Source organism: Cryptomeria japonica, chromosome 10 (assembly GCF_030272615.1).
Source record: "Cryptomeria japonica chromosome 10, Sugi_1.0, whole genome shotgun sequence".
Classification (NCBI taxonomy): domain Eukaryota; kingdom Viridiplantae; phylum Streptophyta; class Pinopsida; order Cupressales; family Cupressaceae; genus Cryptomeria; species Cryptomeria japonica.
The window spans coordinates 704,099,990-704,122,483 of record NC_081414.1 but is presented as its reverse complement, the minus strand read 5'-3'; positions in this window follow the sequence as shown (position 1 = coordinate 704,122,483).

Here is a 22,494-nt window from a genome sequence, read left to right as displayed (position 1 = left end):
TCTTTGTATGCAACTTAACTACTTATAGTTATTGTCCCACTTCTTGGTAGTAACAATACATGATGTGAGATCGCTTATGTGCGCAAGGATCAAAAAGTACACATTTCAAAGTGTTGCCAAAATAACTCTGCACTTAAAATTGCCATGACACACTCTTCCCAAAATTCACTATGGCTACAATCAACCAAGTATCATTTAATGAGAACAACACTCCCCGCGTACCATCATAAGAAGCCACCCCTTCATCCAATCTACTCTCTCAACAATCTTCCCAAATCTTCTCTTCTATCTTGGACACTAATTTGACAACCTACTTCAACAAGTCATTCATCTCCATATTGCCCACCTATTGTACATGAGAGATTTTAAACTCTTCAAAGGATAATAAATATTCCCTAACGACTTTCACCAACTTCTCAATTTTCCAATTCTTGGAGCCACCCTTAATAATAGCATTCATAATAATCAACAAATCCCCCTCCAAATGGATCAAGGAAGCCAATAATTTCTTAGCTAAGTTAATCGCAAGAAGAGTCACATTTGCTTTTGCAACATTGTTCATTATTGAGTCAAGCCTCTATTTACTCCATACTAACGTTCATCTCTTCCAATCTTTAACAACAAATCCAACTTCAGATAAGTCAAGATTCCCTTTCAAAGCTTCGTCAAAATTGAATTTGATCCAACCACATTCAAGAGCCGACCATTCCACCATTTCATCATTAGAAGTTGGTGGATTAACCCATCGATGTCCATTAACAAACCATTATTTCTAGCTTGTTAATTATTAAGGATTGATAGTATTTAAAAATGCCTTAGGGAGATTGCTAGATACTAGAGCTCTCTTAGGTCAACCCCCTAATTAGATTGAATTTATGGTCATGAAAGATTGATAAATAATATATAGTCATACAATTGATCTAGATGTTGATTAATGTGCAATATTTCATGTTTTTAGTACTCAAAGGCAAAGTGTTCCTATAAATGCTCCTTGTATGCTCTAGGATTTTGAATGGTTCTAAGATGACCACATATGACTTAATACTAAAATGGATATTTTTAAATATCAAATCATAAATTATCACACATGATTGTACTAATTTGGCTCCTAATGACTATGAATAAATGACAAAAGTACTCATTTGAATTTTTACTCAAATACTTGTCATGCGAGACCAATCCTATGTGTTGTATAAGTGACCCTAGACAAAAAGGATGTTGTCCTTGGGGAACATTACCAAATGTATGACAATCTAGGCCAATAAATGATGGGATTGCATAACAACAAATGTAGATAAGATAGTATAAGAACAAATGCATAGTAATGTGTGAAATTCATAATAAATATAAATGAATAAAATTTGACAAAAGAACCAAACTTAATCTAAAAATATGCTACATATCACTATATAATTATATTAAAGCATTCTCCCAAAATAAATCTAAAATTAAATAAAAAATGTCATGAATAAATTAATCTCTATTACCATTTTATATATTTAATATAAATATTTAAATCGTGTTTTATAAACCAATTATTAAATAAAACATTATTTGACGATAAAATTTTATTTTTTAATTCAAAATATAATTAAATTATTAAAGAAGCATTTTTATAAATATTTTGAATAAAAACCTAACTACATACATATTTACTAATATACTTTAATTTAAACCTTAAATTAAGGTGTTAAATTTATTGTAAACCTAAACAACTACAATGACAACCATTCAAAGAAGTTAATTACATGACATTAATCAACAAAGTTTGATTAATTCGAATGTTAGCAAAGTTTGATTAACAACAATATTACTTTTTATTTTTTGATATAATTTATTTGTAATTATTTTTATGATTCATATATTTTAAAAATCTATTTATATATTAAAAAAAAATTAGTATTTAGAAAAATATTTATTTATAATTTTATTTTTTTAATCATTGTATATAATTTTAAAATGTGATTTGATTTTATTTGAATTTTATATAAATTTTTTATCTATATTAATTTTTCATTTTAACTTAAATGGATATTAAAAAAATTAAACTGATTGAATGATGTTTAATTTAGTAGTTGAATAAAAATAAAAATAAAAAATAATATCAAGATGGTTTTTAACAACGTTAAATCTTTTATTCTTAATAAAAATAACATAATTTTAACTAGGGGAAGCATACCAGTAATCAGTATAGCTAAATTCTTTCTTTTTATTTATATAAATGCATTTTTACAATATTAAAAAAAAAAACTTTGTGTATCCATAGATTCTACATCGGATTTTAACAATTTTGTTTTGGTTGTCTTTGTATGCAACTTAACTGCTTAGGGGAAAGGACCCAACAGTTTTGCACCCTAACTTCGCGCTTCTCAAAATCTTACGTGGAAATTTCAAATCACTCCGATTTTTTTAGAGCAGCTTACTTGGCAAGTCCCCTGCTTATAACTAAGGTTTCACGGCCACATCATCAAATATGATGCCACATCAATATGTGTTTTGCCAAGGTGTCCAAAACAACCCCCCCCCCCCCAAAAAAAAAAAAAAGTGAGACTAATAGGTGTGCAAAAGGGCCCCAGTACTTGTACAGCTGATGTGGCATCACATGATTGGTTACTTTTCACAACAAATAGTATATTTCATTCAATTATTGGTACTTATCATACAACTATTGGTGCAATGTTATACAAAGGTTGGAAATTAAATCACCAAGTATGGGGGTATTAAATCAACAACTTCTATCACAAGTGTAGTCACATAAATCTGTCCACTTAATTAAATGAATACTTAGTATTTATTTGATTATTTAACCATCAATTAATAATTAATTAAATTAATATTTAATTAATTCATCTTAACCCTATTCTCCTATTAATTAAATAAATTATTCAATTTATTTGATTTAATTCACTTAACCAAATTCAGACCATTAATTAAATAAATAAATCATATTTATTTAATTAAATCTTCTCTCACATTTAAATAAATTAATATTTATTTAAAACCCCCAAAATCCCACCTCTCACATTTAAATAAATAAATCATTTATTTAAATCACCTTTATCCTCCACCCACATGTATTTTCCTACAAAAGCAAGTTGCACAATTATTTTAAATAAATAATTTATTTAAATCACCTTTATCCTCCACCCACTTGTATTTTCCTACAAAAGCAAGTTGCACAACTATTTTAAATAAATTATTTATTTAAAATCCTATTTATCCTCACCCACTTGAAACCTTTAATGGTTTCCCTTAAAGTATTCAAACTTGATGGCTTTAAAGTCTTCAAACTTGATGGCTTCCTTCTATAGTCTTCTTAAGACTTTAATGGTTTTCCTTAAAGTCTTCAAGCCTTTAATGGTTCCCCTCAAAGTCTTCAAGCATTTTAATGCTTTGTCTTCCTTTTTCTCATTTAAATAAATTAATATTTATTTGAATATTTATCCAAATACAACTTGCACACATTTATTGAAATAAATGAATTTTTATTTTAATAAAATCCTATTTTCCCTCACCCACCAAATCCACTTGCAAAATCTAATCCCCTTCTAGATTCTTCTAACCCCTTCCTAATTAACTTAATCCATCCCCTAATTATTGTCACATTCCTAAGCAAAATGGAGTCACTTCTCAAAGACTCCAAAGTCTTTGAAAAGCAATTAATGCTTTGTGTGTTCAACAAATTAACCCTCAAAGTCTTGGATAACCTTTGAAAGCTTCCAACCTTCAACCACTAAATGGCTCAAAGTCTTTGATAACCATTGAAGGCTTTCAACCTTCAACCACTTAATCCCCAAAGTCTCCAATAACCATTAATGGTTACCTCAAACCCTCCCACATGGTTAAAACATTTGTTTTGACTCAACCTCTACCCAACCCAAGGGTCTCATCAAGCCTTTAATGCTTTGACCATGATTATCTCTTAATCATTTGCACAAAGGTTTATCCTTGCATTAACTCCTAATCCAGTGGGTAATCTTAATTTAGACTTGACCCTTACCTTCTAGATAACCATGAGGTCTTCTCAGGCCTTTAATGCCTCCAACCTCTTCTCTCAACCCAATCCTATGTTGACACTTGTCACCATTTTATTGGTGCCAATTGTGCACATGGATCCCCAACTTTCAATCCTAACCCTTGTTAAGATTGCTCAATCTTAACCCTTCATTTCCCTATTTCTTCTATAAATAGAACCCTTCTCCTCAAGCAAAAGGAGAAGCATTTTAGAGTATTGTTGTTATACTGGCATTAGCATAGAGCTTTTTCATAGCATCACTATCTACTCTAGCATAGTATTTAGCTTTTCATTTCATATTTGAAGCTTAGTATTAAATCTCAATCCTCCATAAGCATCCATAGTGCAAAAAGCTGCTGAGAGCTACACTCATTTGGGACTTGGAGAGGAGAGGAACAAGGGAGGAGCAACTATGAGCATCTTGATTAGCTATTTCATTTTATGTTTATATGCTTTCTATTTCATGCTTAATATCTCTCTTGATATGCCTGTTTAGGATAATCTTTTGTTGCTAACACTAACGTTTGTTTCTTGTGCTCTTGTGTGTGTTGCCATCAAACAGATTTTCTAATCCTTTTTGCAGAGCATCATTTGGTGAACCCGACGTGAATCGAACACGCAACCTTCTGATCTGGAGTCAAGAGTCAAGAGGAAGAAACACAAGATGAGGACCTGGCGGACTGGATCTATAAAGATCCCATCACCACTGACAAACCGCAAGTTACACTTCCTACGGAACAATATGGCAAAGGCCTCCTCATTATGAAAAGAATGGGATATGATGGTCAGAGTGCTTTGGGATACTGCAAACAAGGACGACACAAACCTCTACTACCAGAATTCAAGCCCAAAGGTAATACAGGCCTTGGCTTTGAAAAAGAGATCCTTCCTAAACTCAGATTCAAAGGAAAACCCAGCAAACCATTTTGCCCACCTACTGCAAAGAGGATACCTTTCATAATCAAAGCACCATCAAGCACTATCCCCACTGCCCCCTCAAGGCTCACAACTCCACCATCACCAATGTCACTCATCCCATCAAACGAACCAGTAATCCTATCAGCAACACCATTTGTAGCAGCAACTATATTGGAACCCGCAGCAGCATCTATGGCACCAGTAGTTCCAGCAGAAGCCACTGAGTCACCATTACCGATACTTCCAGTGACAAATCCATTAAACCCCATCACAATTCCTGCAGCACCGATCACTACAAGGATACATAAACCAATCACACCTGCCGTGTTTAACTCCAAAGACATCCCAGTATGGTATAGCAATCGGATGCTGGAGAGTGATTCAGAGACTGACTCACATGAGTGGGAATTTGATTCTGTACAGCTTAACACATCAGATGAGGAAGACACGTCACCACCTCCGCCACGCAAAGACATTCCTGTTTACGGAGAAGCACAGATAAAGACCACTTGGGTACCTGAGCTGGAAACATCTTCCACAGACCCTACGTCTCATCCTACGTCTGATTCTGACAGGGAGAGTACCATCAACGACCTTCACCACACTGTCTTAACCCTCACTGATACATCTCCCGCACTTAACTTAATCGATGAAGTAATGCCCATTATCCACCCTGAACTCATCGAATGGAACCAACCAAATCCCCCATGTCTTGACCTCTTCCAAAACGATGAGGCTATCATTGACTTTTTGGAATTAAGGGATAATCTACCAAGCGGGGATCACAAAGCTGGATTCGCCATTGAACTTAATAGCGCAGCATACTTCGGGGCGGATGCCAAACCCTTCAGCTGCAAAAATATAACATTAAAACATGGATCTTCCAGTGAAAACCACACTGTGGCACTGTTTGATCCAACAAAAGTAAAAAGAAAGAGCGTATCCAACGGTGAAAACCTCTCTGAGGCGCCTGAGGATGAAGGGTTTGACATTCTCCCTGCTAATACACAACAGGAACGATCAACGATCCTCATTGAGGAGACCAAAGAATACAATGTGGGGACTCCTGAAAACCCTCATATTATACATCTGGCATCCCTTCTCACTCCAGAGGAACAGCCTAAATTTATAGAGTTCTTCCAGAAGCGTCAGATCAACTTTGCATGGTCATATGCAGACATGCCTGGGCTTGATCCTGATTTAGTCATGCATCATCTCACAGTAGCAAAAGGAGCCAAACCTGTCAAGCAGAAGCTTCGTAAGATGCATCCTCAGATTGCCGTGCTAGTCAAAACAGAACTCAAGAAACTCCTGGATGTTGGTTTCATTAGACCAATTGATTATGCAGAATGGATCTCCAATATTGTGCCAGTTGGCAAACCAAAAGGGGGCATCCGCATTTGTACAGACTTCAGAGATCTAAATAAAGCATGTCCTAAGGATGACTTCCCTCTACCAAATATTGACATCATAGTAGATTTGACAGCAGGACATGCCATGCTTTCACTCATGGATGGCTTTTCAGGATACAATCAAATAAAGATCGCACCAGAGGACCAACATAAGACAGCCTTCACATGTCCATGGGGCACATACTGCTGGAATGTAATGCCTTTTGGTCTAAAGAATGCAGGAGCAACCTATCAAAGAGCAATGACCACCATCTTCCATGACATGATGCATACTATGATGGAAGATTATGTGGATGATTTACTAGCAAAATCACTTACTAGAGAAGGACATCTTCACATCTTAGATAAAATCTTTGATAGACTGGAAGAATACCATGTTCGACTCAACCCAAAGAAATGTGTCTTCGGAGTGACCTCCGGGAAGCTTCTAGGATACATTGTCTCAAGCAAAGGTATTGAGGTCGATCCAGCAAAGGTTAAGGCAATCATGGACATGCCACCTCCAAGGAATATCAGTCAGCTAAGGACACTACAAGGACGGCTTCAATCCATCCGCAGATTCATTGCACAATTGGCTGATAAGTGTCACCCCTTCACACACCTGCTACACAAGAACATCCGCTTTCAGTGGGATGCCCGATGCCAGCAAGCATTTCAGGCGCTTAAAGACTATCTCATGAATCCACCATTGTTGATGCCACCAGATCCAAGTAGACCGTTGTTACTTTATATCTCAGCGACAAGTACAGCATTAGGTGTATTACTGGCACAACATAATGCAGAAGGCAAAGAGTGTGTTGTATACTACATCTCTCGTACACTGGTTGGCTATGAACTCAATTACACACCTATTGAGCGAGCTTGCCTAGCAGTAATCCTGGCAGCCACTAAATTGCGGCACTATCTATTAACACACAAGGTACAACTCATTGCAAAGATTGATCCACTCAAGTATTTACTCAGCAAAGCAGCATTGACAGGTCGCTTGGCCAAATGGGTAATGATTCTAAGTGAATTTGACATTGAGTATGTGGACCGTAAAGCTATCAAAGGTCAAGTTATTGCAGATCAGCTGGCCGATGCACCACTCATAGGCTATCATCCTCTCATTTCCAATTTTCCAGATGAAGAGATATTCATGATCACAACAGCAAAACCATGGAAACTATACTTTGATGGTTCATACACTAGGCACGGCTCGAGGGCAGGCATTTTGTTTATCACACCTCAAGGTGATAGCATCTCGAAGTCTTACAGGCTCACATTTCCATGCACAAACAACATAGCAGAGTATGAGGCCTTGATCACAGGACTCAGATTAGCCATACAATGGAAATTAAAAGAACTGCAAGTATATGGCGATTCCCAACTAGTCATTCGACAAGCAACAGATGAGTATCAGACCAAAGATGATAAACTCATGCCATACAAGCAAATGGTGGACAATCTAAAGACATCATTTACTACTATCACTTTTGAGCAGATACCAAGAGATCAGAATCGAGCTGCTGACGCTATGGCTACCATCGCATCTCTACTAGATCTTCCATAGAATTCAACACGCTACGAGTTCTTGGTAGAACAGCTTTGGATCCCCGCTTATGATATCCCTGAATCCGAAATAATATGTCGCCTTGTCGGTTCCGAATCCCCATGGTACGGTGAGTTCTACACCTATCTCCGCGATCACACCCTTCCTCCTAACCAATCAAATAACCAACGTAAAACCTTCATTCGCCAAACTGCTCGATATACCATTATTGCCGAAACCCTATACCGACGTAGTCTTGATGGTACTCTCCTTCGATGTCTGGAACAAGATGAGATAACAAAGGCTTTGGAAGAGGTACATGAAGGAATTTGCGGGACTCACTCAAGTGGTCCATCACTAGCCAAGAAACTCATGCGAGCTGGATACTATTGGCCATCTATAGAAAAGGATTCCTACTACTTTGTCAGGAAATGCAAGAAATGTCAAGTTCATGGCGACCTGATACATGCACCAGCACAAGAACTGCAACCAATCACAACACCATGGCCTTTTTGTCAATGGGGTCTTGATCTTGTGGGTAAAATCCATCCATCTTCATCCAACGGCCATAAATTCATTATTACCGCTACCGAATATTTCACAAAGTGGATCGAAGCTGTTCCACTTACTCAAGTCACCGGCAAGCAGATCGCCTCATTCATCCTCAATTACATCATCTGCCGGTATGGTGTGCCCATGTCCATTGTCACAGATAACGGTCTTCCTTTCAAAAATCAGGATGTCCGTGAGCTTTGTGAGAAATTTCATATCCAACACCGCTTTTCCACTCCCTATTACCCACAAGGCAATGGTCAGGCCGAAGCATCCAATAAAAACATATTGAGAATCCTAAAGAAGACAGTCAATGATGTCGGTCGTGATTGGCATGTTCAATTGAATCCAGCATTATGGGCATATCGAACTAGCATTCGAACCCCTACAGGTGCAACTCCTTATTCATTGGTCTATGGTGCAGAAGCTATCTTACCTATTGAGGTTGAGATACCATCCTTACGGGTTTCCTTGCACAATCTCATTGATGATGACGCATACAGAGTCTCACGCCTTCAGGACTTGGAGCTACTTGATGAGAAGCGACAAGCTGCATACAACCATCTCAAAGCCTATCAGCAGCGCATGAGTAGAAGCTACAATCACCGAGTTAGACCTCGTACATTTGAGGTAGGTGATCTTGTTCTTCGAGAGAATCCTCGCAACCAACCAAACAGAGAACATCAAGGCAAGTTTGAATCAAATTGGCTAGGCCCATATGTTGTCACTGCTGTATTTGGGTCCGGGGCATATCAGTTGGCTACATCAGACGGAGAACCGCTCACAGATCCAATCAACAGCATGCACCTCAAACGGTTTTACACATAAGCTGTATAGAGCATCAGGCTCCCCTGCCTATCAGAAAATACCAAAAAACATTCAGAAAAATGTCCTGAAGAAAATATAAAAACATTCAAAAAAGTAAAGAAAAATCATGCATCCAAACGGTGAACAACCACTCCGGTGGCACCTTGGGTAAGAACGATGGTGAAAACCTGGCAAACAGGCGCCACTCGTAAAGGCTATGGCTCCATTATCTTTCAGACTTGTGGCGATCACATCTACTTCATACATACATCCATCCATCCATCAACCATGGCTTGTTATTCCTCTGCAATTATGATAGTACTCCATACATCTTGCATCCCGCTTTTTCATAGTCATGTCTAAAACTGGGGGCAATGCCTTTAACCTATTGATGGAAGTGGATTCTACATTTTCTTATGTGTCATTACGCTCTTCATTCAGGCAATCATCAAAAATCCAAAAACATTCAAAAATGTCTCAACAAAAATACCAAAAACATTCAAAACAATTCAAAATCCAAAAACATCGACAAACCATTGAAAAATCCAACAAAAACACGACAATACATTGTACATACCCATCTGAGAAGATCCCAAACAAAAATTGCGACATACTTAACAAAATGACCATTTATCAATCAAACCAATCAACATCAAACAATCAGAAACTGTCTTTAAACAAGGATGCATCCTTCCTTACAAAAACAAAGACAAGATGACATTTTCTTTGACAAGAAAATTCTATTTACACTATCAAATACTTGGTTGATTTCTGGTCTAGTAATTTATATTAGGATCTTTCAGCATTGTTTTGTATCATTTGCGCATTATTTCCGATAAGTTCTGGGGCATGTACTAATGGTGTCTACGTGGGAAGTTCACCAAGCTACGTGATCTTATGCCAAATGCAGTCATAGATCATTACGGCTTGCTGACTACAGCGTATACCTCGACCATATGGGCATGAACCATTACCAAGGATCCATATTCTTTATTCTTTATGTATATATTGTTTGTTTACAGGTACAATGCTCATTCTTTGGTTCCTCCTCATCCAATTTGGATAAAGGTTTTTATTTCTTAGTACGGTATGCACTTGTCTCAGGATATGATCAGCCTAAGATCAAGGAGGACGATCCAAGTCATGCATGAACGGAGATAATCCTTGTCTGTTCCGCAAGCAATACTCAGGTCAACTTGATCCATTATATCAAGTTGCTTGTATTAACTTGCTATATAAAAATCCATGTAAGAAATACTCTGGTCATCTTGAATCTTTATGTCAAGTTGCTTGTATTTTCTTACAACATTTTAAAGCTCAATGATGAAAAATAAAGCACCATGGATCATCATTCCATCTCATTTGTATATATTGCATTCCGTTGCATTCCATCCATCCATACATTCATAAATAGCTGCATATCATTCATACATAGTAATGACAATGGATACTCTATTTTTCCTCTTCTTCCATAGGAATGTAATAGGTCCTCCATTTCTTCTATCTAACATTGAACCCCCCCCACCCTCCCCATCTCGATAATCACCATCACATACCCTACATCATGTCCCAATTAACCTAATCAAGCCACGTTCATCAACATCCATCTCTAAATAGGAGGGATTGTGTTTCCTATCCTAAGTCATCCAATAAGTCAAGAAAGTTACTCTATTTGCACAGATACATCGACTCCCACACACCTAGACTATCAACAGATACTCTGATCAAGTATCTTCGGGTCTCAACAGGTAATCGATCATGGTAATCCTAGACTACATCAGGCATTTATCATAATGACCTAGTCTCAACGGGGCTGCCATGATTCCCCACAACCATCCATCACACGCACACACTATCAATTGATCCACCAATCAAACACAATCCAACGGACAATTACATCAATTGTCTACGTCTCAACGAGTATTTTGCTTCATATACCTTGACTTCATCGGGCAATTACATCAATTGTCTAAGTCACCATCAGGTCACTTTGATTCACTTACTCAGACTTTATCATGTTCAAGCGACCAACTGACATCAACTGTCACGCTTTGACTTGACCGGGGCAATTCAACCGATTGCACCAGATTGTCCAACCAATTTTGATCAATTGTATAGCATCAATCCAAACCCCACACTACATCTGCTATGTATCTCTTGCATGACCTCAGGGTACTCGTTGGCTTGTTGTTTCTTCATATTCACTCCATTTTCTCCCATTCTTTCATCATTAGTTCTAATTTCTTCTATTCTACCTCCCCTCCGCTTTTCATTCTTTTTCGAGAGATCGCCCGATTTTTCAAAAAAATTCGGCCCATCCCTCGAGGGGGCATACCACCCATTAAATTTACATTTTATGGGGCATTTCTTCACACCTATTTTTCTTTCTTTGAAACGACGCGATAAACCGCACCGTCTCAAAGAGGGGCAAATGTAGTCACATAAATCTGTCCACTTAATTAAATGAATACTTAGTATTTATTTGATTATTTAACCATCAATTAATAATTAATTAAATTAATATTTAATTAATTCATCTTAACCCTATTCTCCTATTAATTAAATAAATTATTCAATTTATTTGATTTAATTCACTTAACCAAATTCAGACCATTAATTAAATAAATAAATCATATTTATTTAATTAAATCTTCTCTCACATTTAAATAAATTAATATTTATTTAAAACCCCCAAAATCCCACCTCTCACATTTAAATAAATAAATCATTTATTTAAATCACCTTTATCCTCCACCCACTTGTATTTTCCTACAAAAGCAAGTTGCACAATTATTTTAAATAAATAATTTATTTAAATCACCTTTATCCTCCACCCACTTGTATTTTCCTACAAAAGCAAGTTGCACAACTATTTTAAATAAATTATTTATTTAAAATCCTATTTATCCTCACCCACTTGAAACCTTTAATGGTTTCCCTTAAAGTATTCAAACTTGATGGCTTTAAAGTCTTCAAACTTGATGGCTTCCTTCTATAGTCTTCTTAAGACTTTAATGGTTTTCCTTAAAGTCTTCAAGCCTTTAATGGTTCCCCTCAAAGTCTTCAAGCATTTTAATGCTTTGTCTTCCTTTTTCTCATTTAAATAAATTAATATTTATTTGAATATTTATCCAAATACAACTTGCACACATTTATTGAAATAAATGAATTTTTATTTTAATAAAATCCTATTTTCCCTCACCCACCAAATCCACTTGCAAAATCTAATCCCCTTCTAGATTCTTCTAACCCCTTCCTAATTAACTTAATCCATCCCCTAATTATTGTCACATTCCTAAGCAAAATGGAGTCACTTCTCAAAGACTCCAAAGTCTTTGAAAAGCAATTAATGCTTTGTGTGTTCAACAAATTAACCCTCAAAGTCTTGGATAACCTTTGAAAGCTTCCAACCTTCAACCACTAAATGGCTCAAAGTCTTTGATAACCATTGAAGGCTTTCAACCTTCAACCACTTAATCCCCAAAGTCTCCAATAACCATTAATGGTTACCTCAAACCCTCCCACATGGTTAAAACATTTGTTTTGACTCAACCTCTACCCAACCCAAGGGTCTCATCAAGCCTTTAATGCTTTGACCATGATTATCTCTTAATCATTTGCACAAAGGTTTATCCTTGCATTAACTCCTAATCCAGTGGGTAATCTTAATTTAGACTTGACCCTTACCTTCTAGATAACCATGAGGTCTTCTCAGGCCTTTAATGCCTCCAACCTCTTCTCTCAACCCAATCCTATGTTGACACTTGTCACCATTTTATTGGTGCCAATTGTGCACATGGATCCCCAACTTTCAATCCTAACCCTTGTTAAGATTGCTCAATCTTAACCCTTCATTTCCCTATTTCTTCTATAAATAGAACCCTTCTCCTCAAGCAAAAGGAGAAGCATTTTAGAGTATTGTTGTTATACTGGCATTAGCATAGAGCTTTTTCATAGCATCACTATCTACTCTAGCATAGTATTTAGCTTTTCATTTCATATTTGAAGCTTAGTATTAAATCTCAATCCTCCATAAGCATCCATAGTGCAAAAAGCTGCTGAGAGCTACACTCATTTGGGACTTGGAGAGGAGAGGAACAAGGGAGGAGCAACTATGAGCATCTTGATTAGCTATTTCATTTTATGTTTATATGCTTTCTATTTCATGCTTAATATCTCTCTTGATATGCCTGTTTAGGATAATCTTTTGTTGCTAACACTAACGTTTGTTTCTTGTGCTCTTGTGTGTGTTGCCATCAAACAGATTTTCTAATCCTTTTTGCAGAGCATCAACAAGAATTGGAACGGACATGAACCGGTGAAAAACTGTGCGAAAAACGGAGCGAATTGTGCGAAAAATTGCAGAGCAAGTTTGAAAAAATCTTGACGTCTATCAGGCAAGTTGCCTGATGGTGGCGTCACCACCTGCAGCCGCGGGTGATCCCGGCGGCTCCGGGCAACACCTGGCACCTCGGCCCGCTTCCCCAGCTCCCTCCTCTACTGCGCGTTATGAAGACACAGGCGATCATAATGGATCGCGTGTGCAGAATTTACTTGATGGTTGCAATGACGGTGAAGCCGGTATTGCACCCACCATTTCTCGACCTAAATCGTTTTCTGAGGCTGTGGCTTCCACGGCTGGTTTCAATGGTAAAGCTAGGTTTGATGTTATCTCCCCTAGCTCGAATGAAGCGCCATCAGAAGCTGGTAAGAGCCCCTCGGCTCCCTCTGTATCTCTTTCTATTATTCCTAACTCTGATATGCTGGATGAAATATTAAAGGAAAAGAATAGGCTGTGTAATCTCGCAATTTTCTTTTCGGCCACTGAAATTGATAAGTGCCCGCCAAGGAAATTTATGGATGATTGGTTTCACAATTTCTGGAATAATAAGCTAGGTTACCATATTTCGTTCTGTAGACAGATTCAAAAGGGTCTGTATGTTGTATTTTTTGTTAATTCGGAGGCTCAAAAGGAAGTTTTGAAAAGACAATTCTGGTCTGTGGGTGCATCAACCTTTAGGGCTCTTGCATGGTCGCCGGATGTACTCCATGACGAGGTGCTGGCTTTAGCTGCCCCCAGATGGGTATTAGTTAAAAACGTTCCGCCCTTTCTTTGGCATTTTTTGCCTCAGTTGATGGAGCCGCTTGGAAAAACGATCCGTATGGACGAATCTGCGCGGCTTGTCCCCAATATGGACGCTAGACTGCTCATCTCTCTGTTACCTGGCAAAGAAATCCCTGAGTCTATTGTGGTTGATATTGCGAATGAGTCTTTTACCTGTCCTCTTGAGGTCTTGGGTGGTCTGAATGCATGCTTCCTTTGCCGCAAGGAAGGCCATCTTAGGCGTGATTGTCCTATTATTAAGAGGAATCTTCCTAGAAACCCTAAAGTCGTCCATACTACCCCACCTGTTAATGATGGAAGCCCCTCTAGCATCCAGTGTACCCCTCCTTCCAAAGAAAATACTGATGCAGGTACTAAGGTTAATAATGCATCCGCCCCGACCAGTGCCATTGACAATAGTAACCCTGTGTGTTCAACCCTGTCACCGGTTTCCGACAATACGCCCCGTGATGTCTCTGGCCCCACCGTGGAAACCCAACCATCCCTTGTGGACTTTTCTGGCATTGATCTTAATTCCGATGATGGTTTTATTTTGGTTCGCAATAAAAAAAAGCGGAAAGCAAATCATGGTTCAGGGATAAGGAAAGAGGCGAGTACTACTAAGAACATGCATAATACTAATACCCACCTGGGGGCTGTCTCTACCGCTAACCGTCATGTGAGTGCGGGTAATCTTGGAAGTAACAATATCAATTCGGGGAAAGAGACTGTCGTCTCGCTTTCTGCTACCCGATGTTCTGGAAAGAAAAAGGAGACTCCTCAAAAAAATTTTAAAGAGATTGAGGATGGATACATGCTGGAAGTCATTCCAGCGAGTCCACCCATTGAAAGCCAAGCTGTTACTCCCTACATGGATGTTGACTCTGGTTCTGTTAAAGGCGGTAATTTTGCGTCACCTCAGCTTAACTAAGTTCCTCATGAATTGCTTATCTTGGAACATTAGAGGGCTCGAGTCTCCTGACAGGAAATTTGTTATTAAGCGGGTTTTATCTTCTCAGCAGAACATTGATTTTTTTATGTTACAGGAAATTAAATCTATTGGTTTTAAATTAGATACTAATCTTAATTTCATATGGAAGGATGCAGTTAAATTTTACACAAATCATGATAGAGGCAAGGGGGGAGTCGCCATATTGGCTAACCCCAAGTGGGAAAAGTCCATCGTCCAACATGGCTGCTCCCCATGTCAAAGGGCGGTGTGGTGTATCCTTGAACAGGACCACCTCCCCTTTGGCATATGCTCTATTTATGCTCCTAATGATGCCAAAGAAAGAGGTAATTTGTGGGACTGGTTATGCTCCCTGCCTGAAATCCCCTGGTTCTTTGGGGGTGACTTCAATATGATAGAATCGCAGGAGGATAAAATTGGTGGTAATTCGTTTAATTGGAATAATAATGAGTTGGATCACTGGAATAGATTCATTAGTACCAAGAACCTTTTCGACCCGCTGACTGGTAATAAAGCCATCCACCAAGGCCTTTGGCACACCTGGTGCAACTTTCAACAGGGTCCTTCCAGGATCTATTCTAGACTTGATCGTTTTTATGCGAACAAATTCTTTTTTACCTTCATTCCTTGTGATTCTGGCAGCATCGTTAAAACTATTGCCACTACTCTTTCTGATCACCACCCTATTCTTGCTCGTGTTAACTTCATTTCTACTCCTGCCAATCCTTCCCCCAGGAAGCATAAATTCATTCTTAATACCAGTCTTCTTATGGACGATGACGTCCTGGTTGCATTGCAGATTATCAATGGTATTAATAAACTTAATTTTCGGAATTGTTCTAAGTTAGATATGTGGCTATAAAATATTTCTACCTGGACGAGCTTCCTTCAAACGATTGGCCAAAAGAAGGCCAAGGACTTCAGGTTTGCTGAAAAACAGTTGAACATTAACTTGCAAATCGCTGAGTATAATGTGCAGGCCAATCCTTCTGATCCCAATCGGCTATCCCAGGTTCTTGCAGCCAAAGATGCGCTTAGAAATCACCAACAGATTAAGATTAGGGGAGCTAAGATTAGGTCTAGGGCGCACTGGTTACAGGTGGGTGACAAAGGTTCTAAGTTTTTTTTTAATCTCCTTAAGCACAAGCATTGTAAAGAATACATTGATATGCTATCCATAGATGACCAGGAGATCTCCGACCCTTATGCTATATCATGTGCGTTTGCTGACTACTATAAAACTCTGTTTTCTTCTGATGATTCGATGGAGGCCGATAATTATAGATCCAAGTGCAGGTCGCTTATCCCCACTAAGCTTGATCCTAATGATGTCACCAGGCTGGCTGAGCCTATTTCCTTAAGTGAGATTGAGGCTGCGGTTCTTGCCCTGAATAATGATAAGGCCCCGAGTCCGGATGGTTTCCCTGTGGAATTCTATAAGGCTAACTTAAACTGGATTAGTAAAGACCTTCTGGATTTATATAATGAAGCTATTTCTAAAGGCTCCCTAGGACCAGATATTAATAAAGGCACTATCAAGCTGCTCCCTAAAGAGGGCAATAAGGCTCTCATCAAAAACTGGAGGCCCATTACATTGCTCAATGTGTCATATAAGGTTCTTGCCAAAGTCCTTGCTCTTAGATTAGTCGATATTCTACCTAAATTTATTAATCCCTCACAGACCGGCTTCATTAAAGGCAGGTATATTCTTGAAAATCTGATCACCAGTTGGGAAGCCATGGATTGGGCTAAGGCTTCCCAACAGAATGCTGCTATGCTGCTTCTTGACTTTGAGAAGGCATATGATAGAATTGAATGGAAATTCGTCTTAATGATGTTGGAAGCCTTTGGATTCCCCCCTTTTTTTTGCCTTGCTGTTCAAACCCTCCTGAAGGACGCCTGTGCTACTGTTGAGGTCAATGGTATTCCCTCCCCCTCATTCCCCCTTAGTAGGTCTATCAGACAGGGGTGTCCGTTAGCCCCTGTGTTATTTGTCATTGCGTCTGAAGCTTTATTTTTTATCCTCAGAGATTTTTCTGTTTCCCCTAATGTCAGAGGTATCTGCCTTCCTAATAATGAAGAGCTCCTGAATTGTCAGTTTGCAGATGACACTGCTCTTTTCTTCATTCTTACTGAGAATAACTTCAATGCTCTTAAAGGTAAATTGGATCTCTTTTGTTCTGCTTCGGGAGCTCGTATATCCCATGCCAAGTCAATATGTCTTGGTTGGGATGAGTTTCCTCCTGAGTGGTTTGCTAGTTCTGGCTTTTTATGGGGCGGCCCTAGTAAAATTGTGAAATATCTGGGGATACCCTTTTCTGTAGACCCCTCCCTCAAAAATATGTGGCTTTGGATCAAGGACAAGATCCTCAATAAGCTTAATAAATGGCACAATAGAACTCTTTCGCTAGCCGGTAGGATCCAAGTTTGCCAAAAAATATTATCATCATACAGTATATATTACTCGTCTGCTTGGTTGTTTAGCAACTACCAAATTCAAGAAATTCAAAGTGCTATTAGAACTTTCCTTTGGTCTGATGGCAAAGGTGTTAAGAAGCATCATTCTGTTAAATGGTCCTGGTGTCATGTTGATAAGATTCTCGGGGGACTTGGCCTAAAGGATCTCAGAATTCAGGGTATCGCTCTCTCCTCTAAATGGATATTTCACTCCCTGGAAGGTAATAACCCTTGGAAGGTTCTTGTTAGACATAATATTGAGAGAGGGTTCCCCAGGAAGGCTAAATTTTGGAAAAATCTCCCGTTAGGTGATCTTCTTCTTGGTGACTTTCCTGTCACTGTTCAAGGTTCGGCTGTGTTTAAGTCAATTTGGAAGGCTTGGGATATTGCTAAGAAACACTTATCTAATAAGGACAGTTATTATAAGGACCAACTGCATGGTGAAAGGTCTATTTGGTGGAATCTTATTGTTCATGGGAAGCCCCTTGCTCTTTCGCAAGGATGCTCTGCCAAGGCTTGGGCTATGAAAGGGATCCAGCTGTTCGCTGATCTCTTTGAGTCTGATCACCTTCTATCCTGGGAGACTATCAAAAACAAGTTTAACATACCTGATTCTCAAAAGAAGACATACAGTATGATTCGATTGGCCGTCAGAAACATTCCTACAATGTGCCATGTCGACTCTCATAGATATCTCCATTGCAGGTGGCCGAATGGTGTGGTCTTGTCAAAAATCAAAGCCAAGGATATTTATGCTGTTCTCAATCAGTCTCATGATATCATTAATCATGTTAACAAGGTTTGGTACTCTTCTTTAGATGTTAAAGTTTGGAACACGCTGTTCTCTCTCTTATGGAGGACGCCTATTGAGCCAAAAATTAATTGTTTTAAATGGCTGGTTTTACTTGATAAGCTCCCCGTTAAATTTTGCAACTCTGACTCTGATTTGTGCTCATTGTGTAGACTCCCCGAAACTGGGAGGCATATTCTATTTGACTGTCTCTTTGCCAAAGAAATATGGGGCATGTTTGGAATTTTCTATCCGATTTCTGCTAGTATTCTTGATATTATCACTGGTCATATTTCTGGTATTCCTAAAGATGCTAATATGTTCTGGAACATGCTTTCTTCTAATATTTTGTGGCAGCTTTGGAAGTGCAGGAATGAGGAGAAATACCAAGGTAAGCCAAGGGCTCTTACGGAGTTTTCCAGGAAACTCACACACTTTAAAATTTTCATGCAGGTTCAGGTTTCTATGATTATGGAGAGGAAGAAGTTGAAAAGGTTTCTCAAGGCGGGACAGGCTACGTTCTATTACTATGAGCTAAAGAATGGTTATATGTGGCGAAGAACCCTTGAAGACTTACAGGCTTTTGAAAGTGCATGCAATAAACTCAAGGAAGAAATCAGAAAGAGTGCTAATACGAGGATGGACGAGATTGCTTTACTCTCCCAGGTGCAAGCTCACAAAAGTATAATCTAGATGGAAGGCCCTCTCGGTTGGACTCCCTGGGTGGACAATTTCTGGGATGCTCCTCTTTAAGTTATATTTACTTTTTCTCCATATATGTACTAAAGTGTAATTTCCGGTGGTGACTCATTTTTTGATGTACTCGTTCTGAGCTGTTTTGGGCTCCTCTGTTGAACTCCTTATTATCAATATAAAAAAAAAGAATTGGAACGTGCTCAACTACTGGGTCCTTTCCCCTATAATTATTGTTCTTTCTTGATAGTAACAATGCACGCTATGAGATCTATTATGTGTGCAAGGGCCAAAAAGGTACACATGTCAAAATGTCGTTGGATATCTATCTAAAGATGCCCCAATAATTGTACACTTAAAATAAAAGTACTCGTACACAAATGAGTAAATTATGGTCCAAAAAAAGCTAAAAAGTAAGTGGCTATTAGTACATATGAAATTTATTAATGAACTTTTAGTTATCATTTTTTTTTGTTCCTTTACAAATTAGGTACACAAAGAATGTCCCATTATTAGAACTATAGTTATTGGTGCTCTTCCCTACCAACAAATTAAAAAATCAAATAAATTATCCTCTAATCTCAAAGATATAAATAACTAAAATTAATTTACTTTACAAGATAATTTTCTTGATTTTGATGCGTATGGGTTTAGTTGGGCTCTACAAAATTTAAAGATGATTATTATTATTCGTGGAAGTAGGTAGTTAACTATACGCGACCGATTCCTTGCAAGCTCGTCCAATTTATGATGGCCTCGTGACGCGTTGAAACAAATGACAGGGCGATCACATGCAGGGGAATCTTAGCCCTTATCTCAAATCAACATCCACGTGGACTGTGACCCCACTTTTGTGGGTTTTGTCCCTTCACAAGCTGGATGCTCACATTTCTTTGCTGGATTGTCACGTCATATCTTTACCCAATCTCCTCCATTTGCCCCTTTCTCCCATCCTTTTCTTACAACAAAAGCATCACTTTATCACACCTCACATTATATATTCATAAACTATTTAAATGGAAAATATGTTCATAAAAAAGGGACATTATATGATATGGATTTACTAACAAAATAAAATATATTGTATAATTATAGGTCTATTTCTTTTGAAGATTTGTATGACATATTAACATAAGCATGTTGATGTGGTATGTGGTATGTGGTATGAGATTTGATGATGAAATTTCGAGATCTTAAGTAGTGAACTTGTCCTATGAGATACTATAAGAATTTGAATCATTCAAAATTATTACATATGATTTTGGAAGGTGAAAAATTAAGTTACACAACTAATAGATCCTCTCCCTTAAATAATTTTATCTTTGTACATTTTTTTTAAAAGCACCTTTTAACGTGAAATATAAGGACCTAATGAGAATCTTTCTTTTTATTGACTTTAAGAGATCTTGTTTCTTTCCATTTGCAATATGGCCAGAATATTTTGTGTTGTATAAGTAAGTATATGTCATTTTTTTGGGAGGTCTTATATGACACATCAACAAAAGCCAATTGATGTGGTATACTATTTTTTAAAAGTAAAAAACTTGTTAAATGTGTTGTTATTAAAATTTGAGTCATTTGAAGGCGATATCTATCTAGCTAATAGAATGGACCTGATTAGACAATTTCCTACTATTTAATAATTAAATTAAAAATTGCAAGCCAAATGTATTATGATTTTTAATTTAATTAATAAATTTGAGAAAAGGGTCCATTCTTTAGTTGGATAGACATTTTCAATTTGAAATTACACTAATTTTGAAAAACGTGAAATTAAAGTACACAACGACTAAATCCTCCCTCAAATAATATTATATTCCTATCTTATCCTCTTTATTCTAAGAATCTAAAGCATCTCTTTAATGTAAATTGTCATGTATCTTATAGTATCTCATAGGAAAAGTTCACTACTTAAGATCTCGAAATTTCATCATCAAATCTCATACCACGACTATTGAATCCTCCCCCAAATAAATCACAAGTCAATTGTATTGTGATTTTTAATTTAATTAATAAATAGCATAAAAGGGTCCATTCTATTGACTGTATAAACATTTTCAATTTGAAATTGCATTAATTTTGAAACACTTAAAATTAAATTACACAACTACTAAATCATCTATCAAATAATATCATCTTCCTATACTATCTTCTTTATTCTAAGAATCTAAAACATCTCCATAATGTAAAATAAATAGAATTAATGAAATTTTATATTTTTTTGATCTTATGAAATCACCTTTTTTATCTCAAAATCTTTGAAAGACCTAAAATTAAGATATTGAATCCTCTCTCCCAAATAAATCACAAATCAATTGTATTGTGATTTTTAATTTAACTAAGAGTTAGTAGAAAAGGGTCCATTCTTCAGTTAGATATACATTTTCAATTTGAAATTAAATGAAATTAAAGGATGGATCGCTTGAATCTAGCACATAACTGTATATGCCTCTTTAGTTGTATGGGTCTGTATATGTTTTTCATATATCTCGGTTTAGGACTATATAGGCTTTGTGTATATGTTGACGGGTATTTTGTTTAAACCCATATGTCAATATCCCAACCTTTACATACTCTCTGATGTGACTACTTACTTAGAAGGCTACCATGATCTGTTGATAAAGCTTTAACTGTTTTGTATTTCAGTTTACTCTCTATTATCAATACAAAAAAAACTATCTTCTTTATTCTAAGAGTCTAAAGCATCTCCTTAAAGTAAAATAAATAGAATTAGTGAAAATTTAGTATTTTGTTGATTTTACAAATTGTCCTTTTTATCTCAAAATCTTTGAAAGACCTAAAATTAAAATACACAACTATTGAATCCTCTCTTCCAAATAATATTATCCCTACACAATCTTTTGTATTCTAAAACATCTCCTTAATATAATATACAGAAAACTAACGAAATTTTTTTCCTTTCATTAATCTTATGAGATATCTTCTCTCTTGAAATATTCAAAGACATAAAATTAAAATACATAATTACTAAATCGTCTCTCCCAAATAGTATTATCTGACTTTTTTATTCTTAAGCATCTTCCTAATTTCTTCTCTAAATATTTAAAAATCTTTTTTCACCTTCAAATCTTAGAAAAACGCTTAATCTTCTCCCCTAAATAACACTATATTTATACCATTTTTTAAAGTCTAAAACATTTTCTTTAACGTAAAATAGAAAGAATTAATGAAAATCTTTCTTTTTCTTAACCATAAAAGATCACTTTTTCTTCTAAAAATATTAG